The 18,187-nt window shown below is 36.2% G+C and overlaps 1 protein-coding gene across 8 annotated transcripts in view; it reads left to right on the top strand.

The window, feature by feature from the left end:
• Positions 1-2,944: 2,944 nt before the first annotated feature.
• Positions 2,945-18,187, top strand: part of eya4.L (EYA transcriptional coactivator and phosphatase 4 L homeolog) — a 150,379-nt gene continuing 135,136 nt past the window's right edge. For 5 of the 8 annotated variants that reach the window (XM_018263239.2, XM_018263242.2, XM_041562951.1 and 2 more), the window contains exon 1: positions 2,946-3,672. The gene's annotated coding sequence lies outside the window, so the exon portion shown is untranslated. Of the gene's footprint in view, positions 3,673-18,187 lie in introns of all 8 variants that reach the window. The other 3 variants (XM_018263240.2, XM_018263246.2, XM_018263241.2) reach the window with 2 other exon arrangements.

The following is an 18,187-nucleotide window of genomic DNA, read 5'->3' on the forward strand; positions in this document are numbered from 1 at the left end:
GTGATATATTGATGAAAAGTAAATGAAAATTGTTGTAAACACATGTTAGAGGTGAACCTTTCAGGACACTGGAATCCCTTGTTGGTTTGGAAAATGATGGGTTACTAATGAAGGCATTCTAAAACATGCAGCTCTCTGCATATAGTTCTTTTGTTGTAATGCCGGATTTGTGACAAGCTCAAAAGCTGATACTGAAATTAATAACATAATAGAGTTGGAATGTCTTAAAATTACATTGCCCTAGTTCTACCTTCACAATGAAAAAGCAAGACAGCATTGTAGGAAATTGCCAATAATTGCAGCTAATCACCTCAATTTCCCAAGCATAATCCCATTCACTCCTCTACAGAAAATCCTCTGCTGCTCAGTATACCTTGTCTCTTGTTACTGAGATAATATGTGCACCAAGTCTATGTATTTGATTCAGCACTGGCTGTTAATATCTATCTATCTATCTATCTATCTATCTATCTATCTATCTATCTATCTATCTATCTATCTATCTATCATCTATTTACTATATCTCACACACACACACACTCAAACTACACAACATTTCAGTGATACACAGACATTTGCTCTCGAAAGCAAAAATGCCTACTGCAGTTTTTGCAGTCTCCATATTTGTCAGTTTAAATGACTTAGACAGCATAGTAATAAAATATACAGTAATTCTGAAATATATATACAGATACATAGGGGCAAATTCACTAAGCGCCGAATTTGAGCTAGCGTCCGCTTCGCTGACATCGCAACATTTCGCCAGGTGTAGATTTGCCAAGACAACGCTAATTCACTAAAATCCGAAGTTGTGTCCAGGGCGCCGAACGCTGACGAAGTTGCGCTAGCATTACTGCGGCAAGCGAAGCGAAGTTGAGCTAGCGTTGGCTAATTTGCATACGGCGGGAAGTTAAAGATGAATGGACGTATTTGTTGCAGCCAATACATTACTTTACACAAGCCCGGGAAACCTTAATAAAAGAAAATAGAGTTGGTATATTGCCTTACACATGTATAGTTTATATGCCATATGTTAGGAAATGTAGGGGGGGGGTACCCCAGAAAAAATTTACGATCTTTTGCAGCCTATCACCCTGAAAAATGAAAAGTCGCCAGCGTATTTGGAAATAAGAAAAATGTTCAACTATTTTTTTAGGAATTTCTATCTATTCTAATGCACTTCGCCTGGTCTGAGGTGGTGAAGGGAAGTCTGGTGCATGACGTAACATTCAGTAAAATCCATATCTTAGTGAATTTGCGTAGTTACGTCCCTTCGCCAGAGTGCAACTTCGCCAGGCGTAAGGGATCGAATTACAGCTAGAGTCTATCTCCTTCACTAGCGAAATTACTCCTGCACCTGTTAGTAAATCGGCTAAGTAACGAAATGACGTCACGCTGGCGAATTTTCGCTAACGTTAGTCACTTTGCCCTTTAGTAAATCTGCCCCATAATGTCATGAATAGTGCAAAAATATACTTATACTAGCCAAACATAAGACAATTTGACCTTACTACCTGTCCATTAGATGTGTAAATTGTAATCTTATTGGATAACAGTCGGTCGGCCTAGATCAAACATTCCACAGCTTCTTCTGATTTCTTTATAGATCCTCTTGAATCATATGAGTAAGTGGCCAAATTCTAACCATATCTGACCAACTGGTACAGAGGGTGGTCTGTATATGGGTCTCTTTATTGCTATTGCCCATTTTTTTCTAATGCTTTTGTGTCTAATTTAACATATGCATTTGCTCTTAGGTGCTGTCTGTTTGTGTCTGTGTAAAACTCAGCTAAATATATATATATAATATATTATCAATGAACATGGTAATAGGCATCCATATTTAGCATGGGCTTGTGTGTTCTTTTTTTACTTCAGGGACCCACATTTCCCCCAGCAGTCCATAAACATACATATAGGTTAATTTACACCTGATGAAAGTTGTGTGTGATCGGTGTCGGACTGGGGGGCCTAGGGCCCACCAGGGCTAACGTCTCAGGGCCCCCCCTTCTGTAAATCTTCCGCCGGCCCTGGCCAGCAGCTACCATCGGAATGCCAATCCCTCCTCCGTATGTACAAGAGCATGTGCGTACCTGGATTTCACGCGACTGGAGCCAGAGATAGAGATCTCAGCAGCAAGGGCAGGGAGCGGGTCTGGGCATCCACTAGAGTCGAGGCCCACCGGGTTTTTTCCTGGCACCCCGCTGTCCCAGTCCGACCGTGTGTGCTATGAAGGAAACTTACAGTAGGATGTTATGTAATAAAGATTGCAAATTTTGTACCAGGTCTGGAAACCCATAGCATCTAGTCTGTTTGCTTTCAAGTAGGTGACTAGTAAATGCTACATGCTGATTGGTTGCAATGGGTTACAAAACCTGCTGCAAACATTATTGCTTTTATGATATTACCCCATAGACTGTAAGGTTAGTTCCACTGGGCCAGTGACTGATCTGAATGAGGAAAAACCTTTATAAAGGGCTGAGGGATGTGTCAGTACTATAGAAAGTAGAATTTAAAAAATTAGCTACATGGCAGCTGAGCAGCATGAGCCTGAAATTAACTAAGTCCTGGGCTGAACACTTGATCAAGGAATAGCTGTAAGACTAGTATAAGGCTTTTTGCACAATGCTTCTAGCTGTGTCCACTAGCATTCATTATATAAATTTTCTTATAAATTGTCTCAGAAAAAATAACCAAATGGGGAACAGAGATTTGTTTTTTTTTGTTTTTGTTTACAAAATGTGTAATGTATCAGTGCTATTGCAACTTCATAGTTAATAATCCCCATGGCCATTTCTAATTCATGCAAGTAAAGGATATATAGATGTTTAATAACAATATGATTTTATGAGGGGCAACTTGTAACCAAGTCTAAGCAATGTAGTGGAGAAAGTACTGACACCTAGTGGAGAAGAAAAATGAGTTCATTATTTTTTTTAAAAACATTTCTGTGAGGGGAATCAAATGCAGACAAGTTTTCTCTGGTAACTGCCGGTGGTAACTGCCGGTGTGCTGTAATTATTATACTGCATTTCCCAGTACAATTTGGATAGGGAGCTGAGTCGTGCACTGTCTCACAGTCTTGTAACACGAGAGACAAATAGGAAAGAGTAAGGGAGAGACAGAAAGGGGGAAGGAGTGTGAGAGAATTTCTAAGCACTTCTGTTTGTGCACAGCCAGTGTATGTGTGTGCGTATGGGAGAAACAGGTCTGTAGAGCAGAGCAGGGGAATCTAACTGAGCCAAGCACATGCTGCATCTGTACAGTGACCTCAGTGAAAACCCACGCGGGAAGGAACCAATGACAACATGCAACTATCCACTCTGAAATAAACATGATCAGAAATCCTTCACCTCAACCAGGGGAACTGCTCTGCTAAATAACTCATCGCACGTGGGATACACACTGCCCAAGCCTGGGGTTCATCCCTGTAGCTTCATTTTCTCTCTCCCTTTCTTTTCATCGTTTATCTTGATTTCTCATTTTGAGAGAAAGCAAAAAGTACTGGGAAACAAAACAAAAAGGACGGATCAATGTTACTTCTCTGACTTTGTGAGTGATCTTACAAGTGTGTAGGAACAGTAACTCCACTATCAGGAAAGGGACCTGAGTGAGAGAAGTCCAGGAGCCAGCAGGAGGAGCAAAGATAAGGTAGCTGGAGATCAACAGAAGGTGAGTTATTCTTCCTAAACCAAGCCTCTCTCAGCCTCTTTTCTACCATGCGTAAAAAAAATTGTATTTTTGCTGTCAGATCACTTTGGGATGGTGTGTGTGTATGGAGATCAAACAGTGACAGAAGGCTGGGACAGAACCTTATTATGTCAAGAGGGAAACAAAACAGTTTTTTAGTTCAGTGGGGAGGTGTCCTGTTTGTTTGGGGTCATACATTCATTGCCTGCAGTGTTTTTAGATCACAGCACTGCACTTCTGGGTAAACTTTCCCACTGTTGGAAAGCAGGCTGTGCTCGTCATCCTGTACATGTATTAATTTAATAAAGGAACTGCTTAGGTTCATTCAGTGCACTTACACTGTACTATAGGAGAGCAGGCTGTCTGGTGATCATGTGCATAAAATAATTTAATAAAGATATTCACATTCATTCAGAGCACTTACACAGTGCCTTTTACCCAATAAAGAACTCACAGATTATGTTACACACACACACACACACACACAATATATATATATATATATTTGTTGGTGAGAAAAATACAGGCACGCATTTTTTTTTTAATTATTATTTTTATGGAGAATGACCAAAAGATTTACTTGATTAACAAGATATACCAGGAAAACAAAACAGTCTGCATTAAAAAACAAATTATTGCAAAACATGCATATGATGGTAAAAATAATCAAAAATTTATATTTTATTTCTTTATTTATATATAACATGTATTTGATGACTTGTATGATAAAAGCAAGCTTCTTATATAGTACAATTTTTTCAAATTGTGGCTTGTAAAATTTGCATATAGGATTATTTCTAAAAATATAGGCACACTGTGATTTTGTAATTGTTTTATGTTTATCAGTTTACATTCTTTTCCCTAAGCCAGCCACATGTGTTGTTAGAATGGAAGCTGTGTGCAGAATGCTGCTTCTTCCTTATTTCCTTTACTTTCCTAATTTGTTTTCCTTTGATAGTGACACCCTTCAAAGCTTCAGTGTTTTGGTCAGAAGACAGTTCCACGTGGAGTTGTGTGGGGATGTGTTTGCATCTGATCAGAGGAAAGGGAACAGGAATCTCTCTTTTCAGACCAAATGGGAGTTTTGGGTAAAATTTGTACCAATTAAAACCAAATAATATTCAACAACCCCAATGATAAGCATATTTGATTCTGTGATATTTAATCATCAGAATCCACAGCTGTAGATCAAATTGAAGCGGGGACATGGAATTGTGTTTTTTTTTAGAAACAATCAAATTCTGTTCCTAAATATATAAATATACTTGTGCAGGTCAAATATAATCATGCCTTTTTAATAGAAAACTAAATTTAATAAAGCTATAAATACTATGCAATATATGCCCACAAATATGCATTGGTTTATAAGTCATTAACACCAGATAACCAAAGTAAATAATGATATATAGCACAAGAGTAGGGTGGTAATATGATCTCTCAATGGCAAAATTTGAATGCCCGATGACTGATAGGATCAGCGAAAATTGCTTGCACTGTTATGTTTGTTTTTAAAATTCTAGGCATAATTAAAATGGCATCATGCTTTTAAATGCAATGTTAGTTAGGATGTTTTAATGATTTTTGGGAAAGCAGCTATAATATTAATTTAAATGTATGAAACGTTTCCCTTTTGCAAAGTTGCAAACCAATGCCATGAAATAAATCCAGAGAAATTATTCAAAAAATAGCATTTCTATTTCCATGGCAGTCTGTATTTTATATATCTCTTTATGTGACCTAGGAGTGCTGGGGAATATATGGTAATATATGTTTGCCCTGTCTGAAAACACACACACACACATATATATATTGCATACAAATGTTTATTTAATCCTCTAAAATTCCCAAATGTCTGTTACTATGAAAATTTGGGAGTAATTGAATGATTTTACAATCAGCACTTTGTTCCAGCTGTATATTTACACCATATTAATTTCACTGCATCTTCACTTGCACAGGGAGATAGAATCCAGCACAGTGCTTGCTCTCTGTTATATGCGCCTTATACAAGATATATTACAGCAATCATAAAAGCATTAACTGCGACAGCAGGGTGTAACGTTTCATCAATTTTGCTCAGATGTGTTTATTCAATATGAAAGAATTATGTTTACTTGCTACTTTCTATTAGCTATATCATGAAAACCTTATAATACTCTGCTGAGGGAATACATCTTTGTTAAATCAGTGTTAAACTGGTAGGAATGACACCTTCCTCAAGACAAATTTGTTGCTTGATTTTTTTTTTTCAGTTTGAAGAAAGTAATAAAATTAGGAAGTAACAAGTGTTGGGCATAGCAAGAAAAACATCCATGTTTGTATTTAGTACCGTCAAAGGGAATGTAAAATGTTAGTAAATGTGCAAGTCTCAGGGTGAGGAATAGAATAGTCTGTTCATCAGAGATTGTCTCATTCCGCCTGTTGCCCGAATAGCTCTGATGCATTCAGCATACCTCAGTGTTGCAGCTGCTGATCATATTTCATAGAACTGTTAAAGCACTTAAAAACTAAACTTAGGCACTGTCTGGTTGTAAATATTTCAAATTGCAACCTGAAGAACGAAACACAATTTTGCCCAATGAAGTCCAATTAGTGCCATTATGGCTGAATGCTGAAGCCAAATAAATATGCTTCTAAATTTGCTGCCATTGATGGCATGCTGGGTCCCTCCAGATGTTTTTTAACTACAACTCCCATCACACCCTCTGACAGCCTCCTAAAAATGGGTTCTTCATTTTCATGCATGTGCGCAGATTCAAACAAAACGCTTTATAATATATTTTCTTTTTAACTGTTTATTGCTGCTAGCAAGGTGATTGCAACTCCTCATGTGTATACACCTATAACAGCATGCCCTTTATTACAACAACTATTATCATTAAAATGGTTAAAAAAATTTTTCCAAAATCTTTATCTTAAGTTATTCTTATTCTGCATGCTTTGTGTAAGAATTTAGAACGACTTTAATCAATTTTGCTACAGCCTTGAAACACATTCAGAAAGAGAATCATGGCATTGAAAAACATAAAAAAAATTTTTTACCAGGGCCCACTGCATTGGAGGGGGTGGGGTGATCTTCGTAAAAAGTATTATAGCACCGTATATATTTTTTTAATTGGCATGATTTTAATTGAAGCAATCTCTAAGATGCTTGTTGATCTACAATTCTCATCCTCCAATAAACAAAGGTTGGGTGTTGTAGAAGAATAACTAATGAGATACAGGCTGGAGACTCTTGAGATAGGCTTTCAAAATGTATTGTTCACAGTATATCTGACTAAAATTCATAAGTTTTGTGTATGCTCTAGCAATGTCTAAATAAAGCAGCAGGATTACCAAAACAGAAACGTTTTGCATTTTGTCAAATCTAATCTAAATGAACTATCAATGTTGAGTGTTATGATGATCTCCGAACATATACTTCATCTTGCACCCAGTGGCTTGGCATGGTTTAAAGGTTTGAACAGGGAAATATGTCAACCTCTATTCACTTGTCCACCTCCCTTTTCTTATTTTCATCCTGATATAAATTAAAGACTGAGATAGACCGAGCCTACAAACATAGATTTGAAAATGCAGTATCTACTAGGCACTATTGTTGGTTCTGGAATACATTTATTAAAATGGTTTATGTCTAATATTAATGATTTAATTCGAGGAATACAAGGATCTCTTCAACAAATGATATAAAGGAGCCTAAAGCCAATAACAGTATGCTGCTTATGATATGCATATCTTAAAAACAGGTTTCATTTAATCATAATAATGAGTAATATTAGTATGTTTCCGGCTATTTAAAAACATTTATTTTGATGAAGATATCCATATGGGTGTCAATATTTAGTGTTTGCTGTCAGCGAACAGTCAAAATGGAAAAATATGGCTTAAATAAAATGCCATTTAAGTGTACAAATAATTTTACTTTTATTTTTTGTCAATTAAATATTGCTTAAAACTATAGACTGGATGGCTTATAAACACAGGGTTTTGTTTCCTAATGAAGATTAATCAGCCATTGCAGGATTTGAGTGTCCTTGCTCGGTACATTGGATGCCATAGTCTGTTATTATTTAATAGGCCAACAACACTGCAATATTAATATTCTTTATATGTATTTAAACATCAACATTATATGCATAACTGGAACTTCCAAAAAGATCTAGAAAACATACCATTAAAAAAAACCTTAGTTTCCATTGGTTATGACTGTTGGTTTCAGGTCATACACACTATAGAGATGATTTATGATACCTTTGTTTACAAAGCTGTAATAATTTTACCACTAGGTTATAGAAAATAATTTTATCTTGCCAGGTTTACCTGTGCTCTGGAGCAAAAAATAATCTGCATCATTTACACTGGGCAAATTTGCACCTAGGCAGTATCCCATAGCTGGTAAATGAGCCTATTTGTCTTAATCATTAAACCTTACATTAATTTGCAACAGGGATTTACAGTTTGAATGGGTTTTAGAGCTCAGCACTGCTACTGAGTTTCAACACCCCATAGAGCAGAAGGTATTCCGCTGCTTGAAGTAGTCCAAAAGCATTCTAAAAAATTTACATTTTAATCAGCTTTGATAATTTGTAAAACACTTTTCTGACTGCGGAAAATATTTTGTAGCAGAAAAAAAATTGAACTCCCAGAAACCCTTTAAGGATCCACTACTTTGAACTTTGGCCCCATATGTATATATATATATATATATATATATATATATATATATATATATATATATATATATATATATATATATATATATATATATATATATATATATTAAAGCTGGACAACTTTCTTCATGTATTGAGACAGTTGTGCAGTGTGCCAGTGTTATAGACAAGGATATATCAAAATGATGATGTTATAGAAAGAACTCTTTTGAGCATGAAGCCGAATAGGTGGGGGCTTGCATGTGCAACTGAACAAATATGCCTGAATTTAGGAAGTAAATCATTGTACTAAACTGTCCAAACAATAAAACGGAAGCTTGCTTCAAAAAAACAATATTTTTACAAGTGCAGAATATGAATTACTTATATGCAAAAACTAGTTAATAACTTTCTTTAAGACTTAGAACTATTACAAATAATAGGTTATGTTTTATCGGTGAAACAAAATCCATTGCTTTGTTACTGGGAAAAACCTGGCAAACTAAGCTAGTATTTAAATGATCATTTACAACAGAGCTTTGAAGCCCTCTGTTTAATTGGTTGGTGGTGTGTTTCAAAAGCAGCAATTTTTTTTTTAATTCGAAGAGGTGTAAAATAAACAAAAGGCAAAATTAACATTTTCAACAATTGTTAGAGACAATTATAATCAATCCTATCAGTTCTCTAGGGTTTATAGCAGTTTTGAAATCTTATTTTGTCACAAGGGATGTGATTTAAATGAGTCTGACTGTAACCTTTCATGTCATTGAAAAGTGCTAATTGATCGCATAGACCCTGACAGAATAGCATAGCATGATATTTGAAACCTTTCAGCTTTCGGCTTTGGCATAGCCCTGTTACCCCAGAGATTTCAGGGCACGGTTTTGCCGATGAAGTAAAATATTTTACTACTGTTGAAGTGCAAAGGAAAAAGGCTTATGAAAAATAAACATTATTAATGTAGGTGAACATATTCTCATACTATTTGCAGACAGCTATGTGTTGTGATTGGCATGTACCTCTCTTTGAAAGAGGAAGGTTTTTTTTGAGTTTTCTTGAATTTATGAGCAAGGAGTTCTATTAAAAAAAAAAGTTATTTTGCTATTACAAAAAATGCAACAAAAAGTTGCATTTATGTTAAACTACAAACTGCAGTACTTCCTTTTTAAGAGTATTTTAAGGATTTGTAAAAATATTTAGGCATTTAAAAATTTGCATAAATATGCAGGTAAATGTATTAAATATATGAATTATAATTTTAATTATCCTTTTATTTAACAAAGTGAAATTAGGTTATTAGTCTTGAGATATATATTTGGCCATTACCTTTATTGTTTGTAAACAAAAATGTAATACGTTTAAGATAAAAATTAATCTTACTCCTAGAGATGAATGTGTATGATGACTAGAGCAGCACCAGCGTCAGTTAATATTTCTAGGTGTGTTGCCATTGGTGAACAAAACATCTCCAAATAAATATTTTTGTATTATTATTTTAAAAGTCCTAGTTTTCTAGCACAATTTTGTCTGTAGGCACATATCTTACCAGGCATATAAATATACACACATATATACAGGAATGGGACATATTATCCAGAATGCACATGACCTGCTAAAAAAAATAATTTAAACATTAATTAAACCCAATAGGATTGTTTTGCTTTTGATAAAGATTAATTACATTTTAGGTCAAGTACTGTTTATTACTGTGAATTATTTGATTATGATGGCATCTATGGTAGATGGCCCTCTTGTAATTTGGAGCTTTCTGGATAATAGTTTTCCGGATAGCAGATCCCATACCTGTATAAAAGAGTCAAGAAAGGAATAAAACAAAGCTAACCATAGACTGCATTAAGTAGGATTGGATTTGGGATTTGGCAGAATTCTGCTTTTGCCAAAGAGTACTTGGCTAGAGATGCACCGAATCCAGGATTCGGTTCAGGATTTGGCCAAGATTCGGCCTTTTTCAGCAGGATGCTTTTCAGCACACAAAAACAAGGACTACGTTTTTTTACAGCCTGCTGCAAGTGCAGTCCTCTTTCTCCCTTCATCCCCTAATTTACATATGCAAATTAGGGGTTGGATTCGGATCAATATTACAAAGGATTCGGGCCGAATCCTAAAATAGTGGATTTGATGCATCCCTATACTTTGCTGAACCTAAGCTGAAACCTGAATGTCATTTGATATGATGCATTTGTTTTTTTTTGTTTTTTTTTGATTAATGAATTAATTGCAAATAAGGGTTTGGTATTTGACCAAGTATTGAATTCTTGAGAAAAGATTTGGCCAAACACCTCAAAAATTCAATATTTTTACAGATCAAAAATGATGGATTTGGTACAATTTTAAAATAAATTATAATTTTTAGAACAGTGTCTTAAAAATGCTGTCATTCCAGAGACCAAAACCATTTAGAAAAAGAACTACAAGTTCCTTACGTGATTAAAGAGATGTAAATGTACTGTGCATTATGCATTCTAGACTTAAAAGTCTAGAAAGTTTTGCTGACTTCATGTTGTTTTTCTTGAAATCATTACAGCAGTGTATATGAGAATATTTTTGTAACAGGTACATGGAGTGGCGTTATCCTGTTAAATTTGTTGATATACCTTGAGCCCAGTTTCAGGATTTCAACTCCCGGTAGGACACCTAGTACATAAAACTCTTTTCCCTCAGCTGAGCCCTCTCTTAGCTTTTGGTGGAAGGGTTGACCACACTGTATCTCTACCATGTGACAAATACACAAATAACGTCGGCACAAGTGGTTCTTATTAAAACCAGATGAACTAATTTATTGACAGGTGACAAACTTTAGAAAATGATGGGTGCTGCCTTGATGTTACACAAGTCACCCAGTAAATACTCACAAATATGCAGGTTTAGTGTGCCTACCTTGGTGCAAAATCCCCATTCTATGCAAATCTAACTCCAAGGATGGATCTCTCTATCCCTGAAATTAACTGCTAAGTCGCTAAGCTGGTGGCCTTGTCACTGCAGGGTACTAACCTTCCTTGTCTCCTCGTTGGAGCATCTTTCTATTCTACTGTACTAAGTAACTAACTCCTGATCCAATATTTCACTCCTAGAGTAACTATAACAATGCTGGTATAACTGTTCATACAATGTAAGACAAGTCAGCTGACTAACAGACCTGTAATGCTGGAGAACTAAGGGGTATATTTATCAAAGAGTGAAGCTAGTGATCACCACAGTACGCTAGAGTGAAATTCCGTCACTCTTCATTCATTTCTATGGGATTTTTAAAAGAACATTTATCAATGGGTGAAAGTTCTCCCTTCGATAATATGCCTTTAAAAATCTGATAGAAATTAATGGAGAGTGATGGAATTTCACTCTAGAGGACTGTGGCGATCTTTAACTTCACTCTTTGATAAATATACCCCTAAGAGTTTTGCAGCATTGTTTAAAAAGTAACAACCAGGAGTTAAGCAAATGCTGCTTTTAATTAGAGTTTTATGTTTATACAAATAACTTTAAAAGCACTATACTTTTTTAAATAAATGTATATTGGAAAGTTGGTTAGCATTGTGTTTTCTTTTATTTGGCAAATTTTTATTTTGGGGGGACTTGTCCTTTAAAAAAATTCACTATATAAATTATTTTATTAGAAAATAATTAACTATACTTGCAATAAGTGGAGCTGTTAACTTTAATCCAGTTCTATTCCCAATAACAGTGAGAAAAAATTAGAAGAAATAAAAGAAGAAAAAATAGTATAATTGCAGAAAGCATACAATGTTTCATATAATCAAATTCCCATATTCAGTGTGTTTCTCTGCATAACTATTGAATTTTCATAGCCATCTCTGATTTGATAGTGACCATTTACAAAACCAGTCTAATTTGGGACACATGTGAGGTTATGGAACATAAACAGACCAAGGTGCATTAACCCATAGCAACCAATTAGCAGTTAGCATTTACTGGTCACCTGTTTAAAACCCTGCAGAAGTGGGCATTTATAGGCAGCCATTTGGCAGATTGATTGGTTTACATGACACTTATTCTGAATGGCGGGGTGAGTGAACCAGGATAGGAAAAATAATGCGGGTAGGCAAGTTCAAGTAATTGCGTATTGGTTGGGTGCCAGTCTGTAAAAACAAACCTGCTCAGGTCTCTGGTTACTGCTACTGAGCAAACGTTGTGCCTTTCTATATTTTGAGGTTTGAGATTTTTAAAAGCACTTTTGAGCAACTTTGAGACTAATCCTACATTTTCTGGATGTCTATCCAACATATGCTAACCTACAGGACTACAGGACTTTCAGTACTAAAATTGTAGTGACTACCCTTGTGCTTCTAACAATAAGAGCAAATATGTGTTTTTACCGATGGTACAGGTGGTTTCTGAACTAACTCGGACATAGCTTCCATTTTTTATACTGAGAATGGGTCACAGAGCTAATTTAATTCTGCAGTAAATTTCAAAGAAGACATATTGTGGTGTTTAGCAATTTCCCTATCCATCTGTCTCTTTCAGTGAACATTGACTTGTGGTCACTGTTCCATTAATACAGTTTCCCCATATGTTCTTATGATTTTCAAGCTACGATTAACAAATTGAACACGTGATCAATGTACCTGCAATTCAGGCACCAGGCAAGGGATGCAAATTCTTGCCCTTAGAGATCATTCAAGAGGCCTTTGCATCTGGGATCTTGATACACTCTGCACCTTGTACCAGTTTTAAACCTATGGTGAATTGCAGAGCACAGCATTAAAGGAATTGTTCAGTGTAAAAATAAAAACTGGGTAAAAACGGGAAGTAGTGTTCTAGCTATTATGTTAGACATCCAGTCACTCCGGCCTTTATACATTACATTTTTGGCTAACTAACTATATTAGAAACATGTTTTATTTTGCACAGCCTATCTATTTACCCAGTTTTTGTTTTTACACTGAACTGTTCCTTTAATACAAAACTGTCCTGTCCTTACTTCCTGGCCTATGGACTCCTTTGCACCAGTGCTATTTAAATGACATGTAAGTTAAGGGACAGCTAAGGAGCCTGTAAGGTGTACTACTGTGTACATTCCTCTGCCTGCTCCTTGTAAATACAGCACTGCTGAATACAAGCAGAGCTATATTCATGAGGGGATTGCAGCTCATTTTGACAGATTGCTTATAAAAATTTTAATTTAGCTGCAGTTTGGCACTGGGATTGTTTTTCAACACTCACACAATATTTGGCCTCAAACTGCTTTATTATGTTTCATTGCTTACAACATACAGTACATATACAAATGTGCAAGGTTGATGAGGTTTTAATGTAATGATGAGGTACTGCATAGTTCAGTTAGTAAAGCTAAATAAAAAAAAAAACTAAATATGAATTATAAAAAAATTAGGTACACCGCCGTCTCCTAAAACAATACTATATATTTTTACCTCTGCACGATTATATGGTCATGAAAGACTTTCCAATATAGTATTCTAACATATTAAAAATTCTCTTTACAAGAATAGTTTAGTAGCTGCCATGCTAAACTACCAAACTTTTTCTTATTTAAGAAAGCCCACCCTGGCAAGAATACCTCAACCAACAAGGTTACCCCACACGGGTTCCTTAAATAACACAGGGTTTCCTTTATGATTTCTCGAGTCAAAAGGCTCGAGCATTAGTAAATCAGCCCCTGAAGCTGGCCATACATGGGCCGATAAAAGTTGCCGACAGACTGAGTCAGCAGCTGCTTATTGGCCTGTGTGTGGGGACCTCCAACGGGCTTCCCTGATTGATATCTGACTGAAAGTCGGCCAGATGTAGATTGGGCTGGGTTAAGAGATCTCTCCCTGATATGCCAACATTGAGGTGGGCGATATCGGGCTGATCCGATCGTGGGCCCTAGGGACCAATGATCAGATCATAATGCAGCCAATACAGGCGCATCAATGAACAGATGCAGATACAGTCGCGATCCAACGGATTTTTAACCCTGCCCAATCTACATCTGGCTGACTTTTAAAATCGCAGAACGAGCAGATCTCTTAAGAGTGGGGGCAATAAGATAGTTTACCTGTTAATCTGGAGTCCAAAAATTGCCTTGGCAAGGCTAACATTGTTAATTGTAATGTAGGTAGAACAACCAAAATTACTTGGTTGAGGGCCATATATAGAACCATAGTATACAAACAGAGAGAGAGACATTTAAGCATATAATGGCCATTTGTCTGCCTAAGATTTTAAAATCTATGGTGTTTGTTGTTAGGGACCTGACTTTCAAGCACCATAGATTTTCCAGTTTTAGATTTTGTATGGTAATTGTGTGTTGCCTCTCGCACACAATTCATATCAATACCTGCCTCCTTGGCCCATAAGTGGCTGATAAAACCATATTCATTATATGTATATAATTATTACATCATTTATATTAACACCAACATATTTTTCAGTGCTGTACATAAGGGCACATTATTTATAAACAATCTATAGACATACAGTACACATACATAACTATCTGTATACAGAGACATAACCATGAAGTCGCATAGTGCTAATTTTTCTTATAACTATTTCTCTGGGCTTTTAACAACCATAAGCTTCATCTAAGTTCATTTTTTAATATTCAAACATATTCATATTTGTCAATTGCAGCATCAACTGCAAGAGACTAGTATCAAATTTTAAAAATGATTTTAATGTACAGGGAAAACCTCTGAAGGGCATTAAACTTCTGTAGAGCATTGGACAATTCAAGCCCCTAATGGCTACCATTCATAATATTACTTATATTAGTGCACAGTTATATACTTAGTAATCATTATCCACAAGCTAAAAAGTAGCTCATTTGTTCAATTGCCAACTATTTCTAATAAACTAGAAGTCTGGAATAATGTCCCCAGTTTTGTAAAACTGACCATCTGTACAGGACTATTTTTAAAACTCTTGCTAGCAGTGTTTACTACTGACATATTAAGAGCATTTTTATCTGGGTAGGTGGCAATCGTTCTCATGGACAAAGACAAAAAAACAGGCACACAAGGACTAATTTATGGCCATATAATTACCTAAAGTTCTATAGGGCTGGGGTCTCATTCCTCCTGTGTCTCTTAAAGGGGTTGTTACCTTACAAATACTTTTTTCAGATTAGTTGTTTTCAGATTGTTCACTAGAAATAAAGACTTTTTTCAGTTGCTTTACATCTTTTTGTTTTTACTGTATATAAGCGTTCCTGGCTATGGTATTTGTCTGGCAGCTCAGTAATCCAGGTGCGGATTCTGAACTGTTACAATTTTGCTACATTAGTTCTCCGCAGTATCTCTGGAATATTCGCAACCAGTGCTGGAAGAATTTCTCCAGTTTCAATTCGACGAAAAATTTGCCGGCGACAATTCTGACGCCCATTAAAGTCAAGGGGCATTTTAATTGTCACCGGTGTCAGAATTGTCGCTGGCATCAAATTTTGTGAATTTATTTGTCGGTGGCGAAACACGGAAATTCACTGCGAATTTGCGCCTGTCGAATAAATTCGCCCATCACTATTCGTAACTTATGTATTAATTATAACAACAGCCTTTAATGAAATTCAGGGATTCTTGATTCATGAATCAATTTGAAATAAAATTTATATATGAGAATGAACTGTTTAAAACACACTGTAAAAAATGGATACGCTATATAGATGACGTGTTTGCGCTGTGGGCGGGGCCATATTGGACCCTTGAGAGGTTTGTTCAGGAAATAAACAGTTCCCTACCCTTCATAAAATTTTCCCTAAATGCTCATCTGGAGGAGATCCCATTTTTGGACACTAGGGTGTACAAACAAGATGGGTGCTTAATGACGGATTTGTATGTTAAACCCACGGATCGAAATTTGTTACTACACTATCGGTCCTTCCACCCACCACAACTTAAGAGAGCACTGCCTAAATCTCAATTAAGTAGAGTAAAGCGAATAGTAACCTCTAGTGAGAAAGCAGAGAAAAGATTGTCGGAAATGTGTAACAAATTTCGTGAGAGGGAATATCCAGATAGCCTTCTAAATAGTCAACTAGAAGAAATAAAGAATCAGGAAAGAACAGAGATGCTAAAAGGGAAAGAGAAGCACAGGGAAAATCATGTCACATTTGTAACAGAATATAACACCCTAAGTAAACAGGTTGCAAATATTCTAAGACGACACTGGCCACTAGTCAAAGATAACTTACCCCAAGTAACGGCATTTGACAGACCCCCAGTTATAGCGTATAAGAAAGGGAGGTCACTTGGCTCAATGCTAGTACACTCAGATATTGGAAGTAATAGTAAACATAAAAATATGGAAATCAGGGGGAAAGTTGGTTCTTATCCCTGCCTTAACTGCAATTGTTGCTCAAATGTGCAAACAGGGGAAAATGTTTTTCACCCCAGAAGGGGTAACCCCATAAAAATAAGAGGTCGTTATTCTTGCAGCTCCACGTATGCAGTATATGTTATTAAATGTCCATGCGGACTAGCATACGTGGGACAAACCAAGAGAACGGTCCGTGAACGGATACGTGAGCATAAATCTGCAATTAGGACGGGGAAGAAAGATCAAGCAGTGGCTGGTCACTTTATTGAGCATGCTCATAGAGTTAATCAGTTAAAATTTCAGATTATGGAAACTATTGAACCTAAGCGTCGGGGAGGAGATAGGCTAAAGGAGCTGTTGTATAAAGAGGCCTATTGGATCAGAAAATTGGAAACTCTGGAACCTGGGGGTCTAAACAAAGAGTATGATCTGAGTCCTATCTTCCGATGATCTTATTGATACTTTTATCTGTTTTAATACTGTTTATATTTTTTGTATTATCTTTTATGTCTTACAGATATTTTTCACATTTGGTCGTCTTCCTATTTATATTTGGCACTGATTTTGTATACTGCTATAATGACATATTGTTATATGCAAAATGATGATTTAATGATTAGTCCATTTTCTCTATATATTAATTGTCACTAATGACCACTAGATGGTGTGTGAGTGTATAAATAGCACTATTGAATCACATGTTGGTTAGCTTGATAAAAGACCAGTTGGTCTGAAACGTTGCTGTAATGCCCTTGGTCCAATAAAGGCCGTTTTATTCATGAAACAGTGGGTGCTGGACTAACTTTCTTCGGCGACAATTCTGACGCCCATTAAAGTCAAGGGGCATTTTAATTGTCACCGGTGTCAGAATTGTCGCTGGCATCAAATTTTGTGAATTTATTTGTCGGTGGCGAAACACGGAAATTCACTGCGAATTTGCGCCTGTCGAATAAATTCGCCCATCACTATTCGTAACTTATGTATTAATTATAACAACAGCCTTTAATGAAATTCAGGGATTCTGCTCAGCAGACCACAAAAAGAAATGGTTAACACAATTACCGGATTGTTAAGAACTCACCAAGTAGATGGCCCAAGTGCTCCAGCCCCAGGCTCATAGCTTGAAGGAGCAGGCACAAACCATATAGCAATAAAAAGGAGGGTGTATGGCTACCGGGAAGCCAAGCCTTACGCGTCTTGTGTCTGGGTAACACTTAGCTTAGCTCAAGTGAAGGAATAGAATAAAAAAAACTTTGAATTTAGAATTATTTTTTTGGCTACTTCGACCATTGAATTGGCTACTTCGACCTTCGACTACGACTTTGAATCGAACAATTCGAACTAAAAATCGTTCGAATATTTGACCATTCGATAGTCTCTTTAAAAAGAACTCCTACTTTGCCACCTAAAACCTACCGAGGTGCAATGTTAGCCTATAGGGAAGGTCCCCATAGACTTCCTAACAATTTTCTGATCGAAGGAAAATCGTTCGATCGATGGATTAAAATCCTTCGAATCGTTCGATTTGAAGGATTTAATCGTTCGAT

This window comes from Xenopus laevis, chromosome 5L (assembly GCF_017654675.1).
Source record: "Xenopus laevis strain J_2021 chromosome 5L, Xenopus_laevis_v10.1, whole genome shotgun sequence".
NCBI lineage: Eukaryota > Metazoa > Chordata > Amphibia > Anura > Pipidae > Xenopus > Xenopus laevis.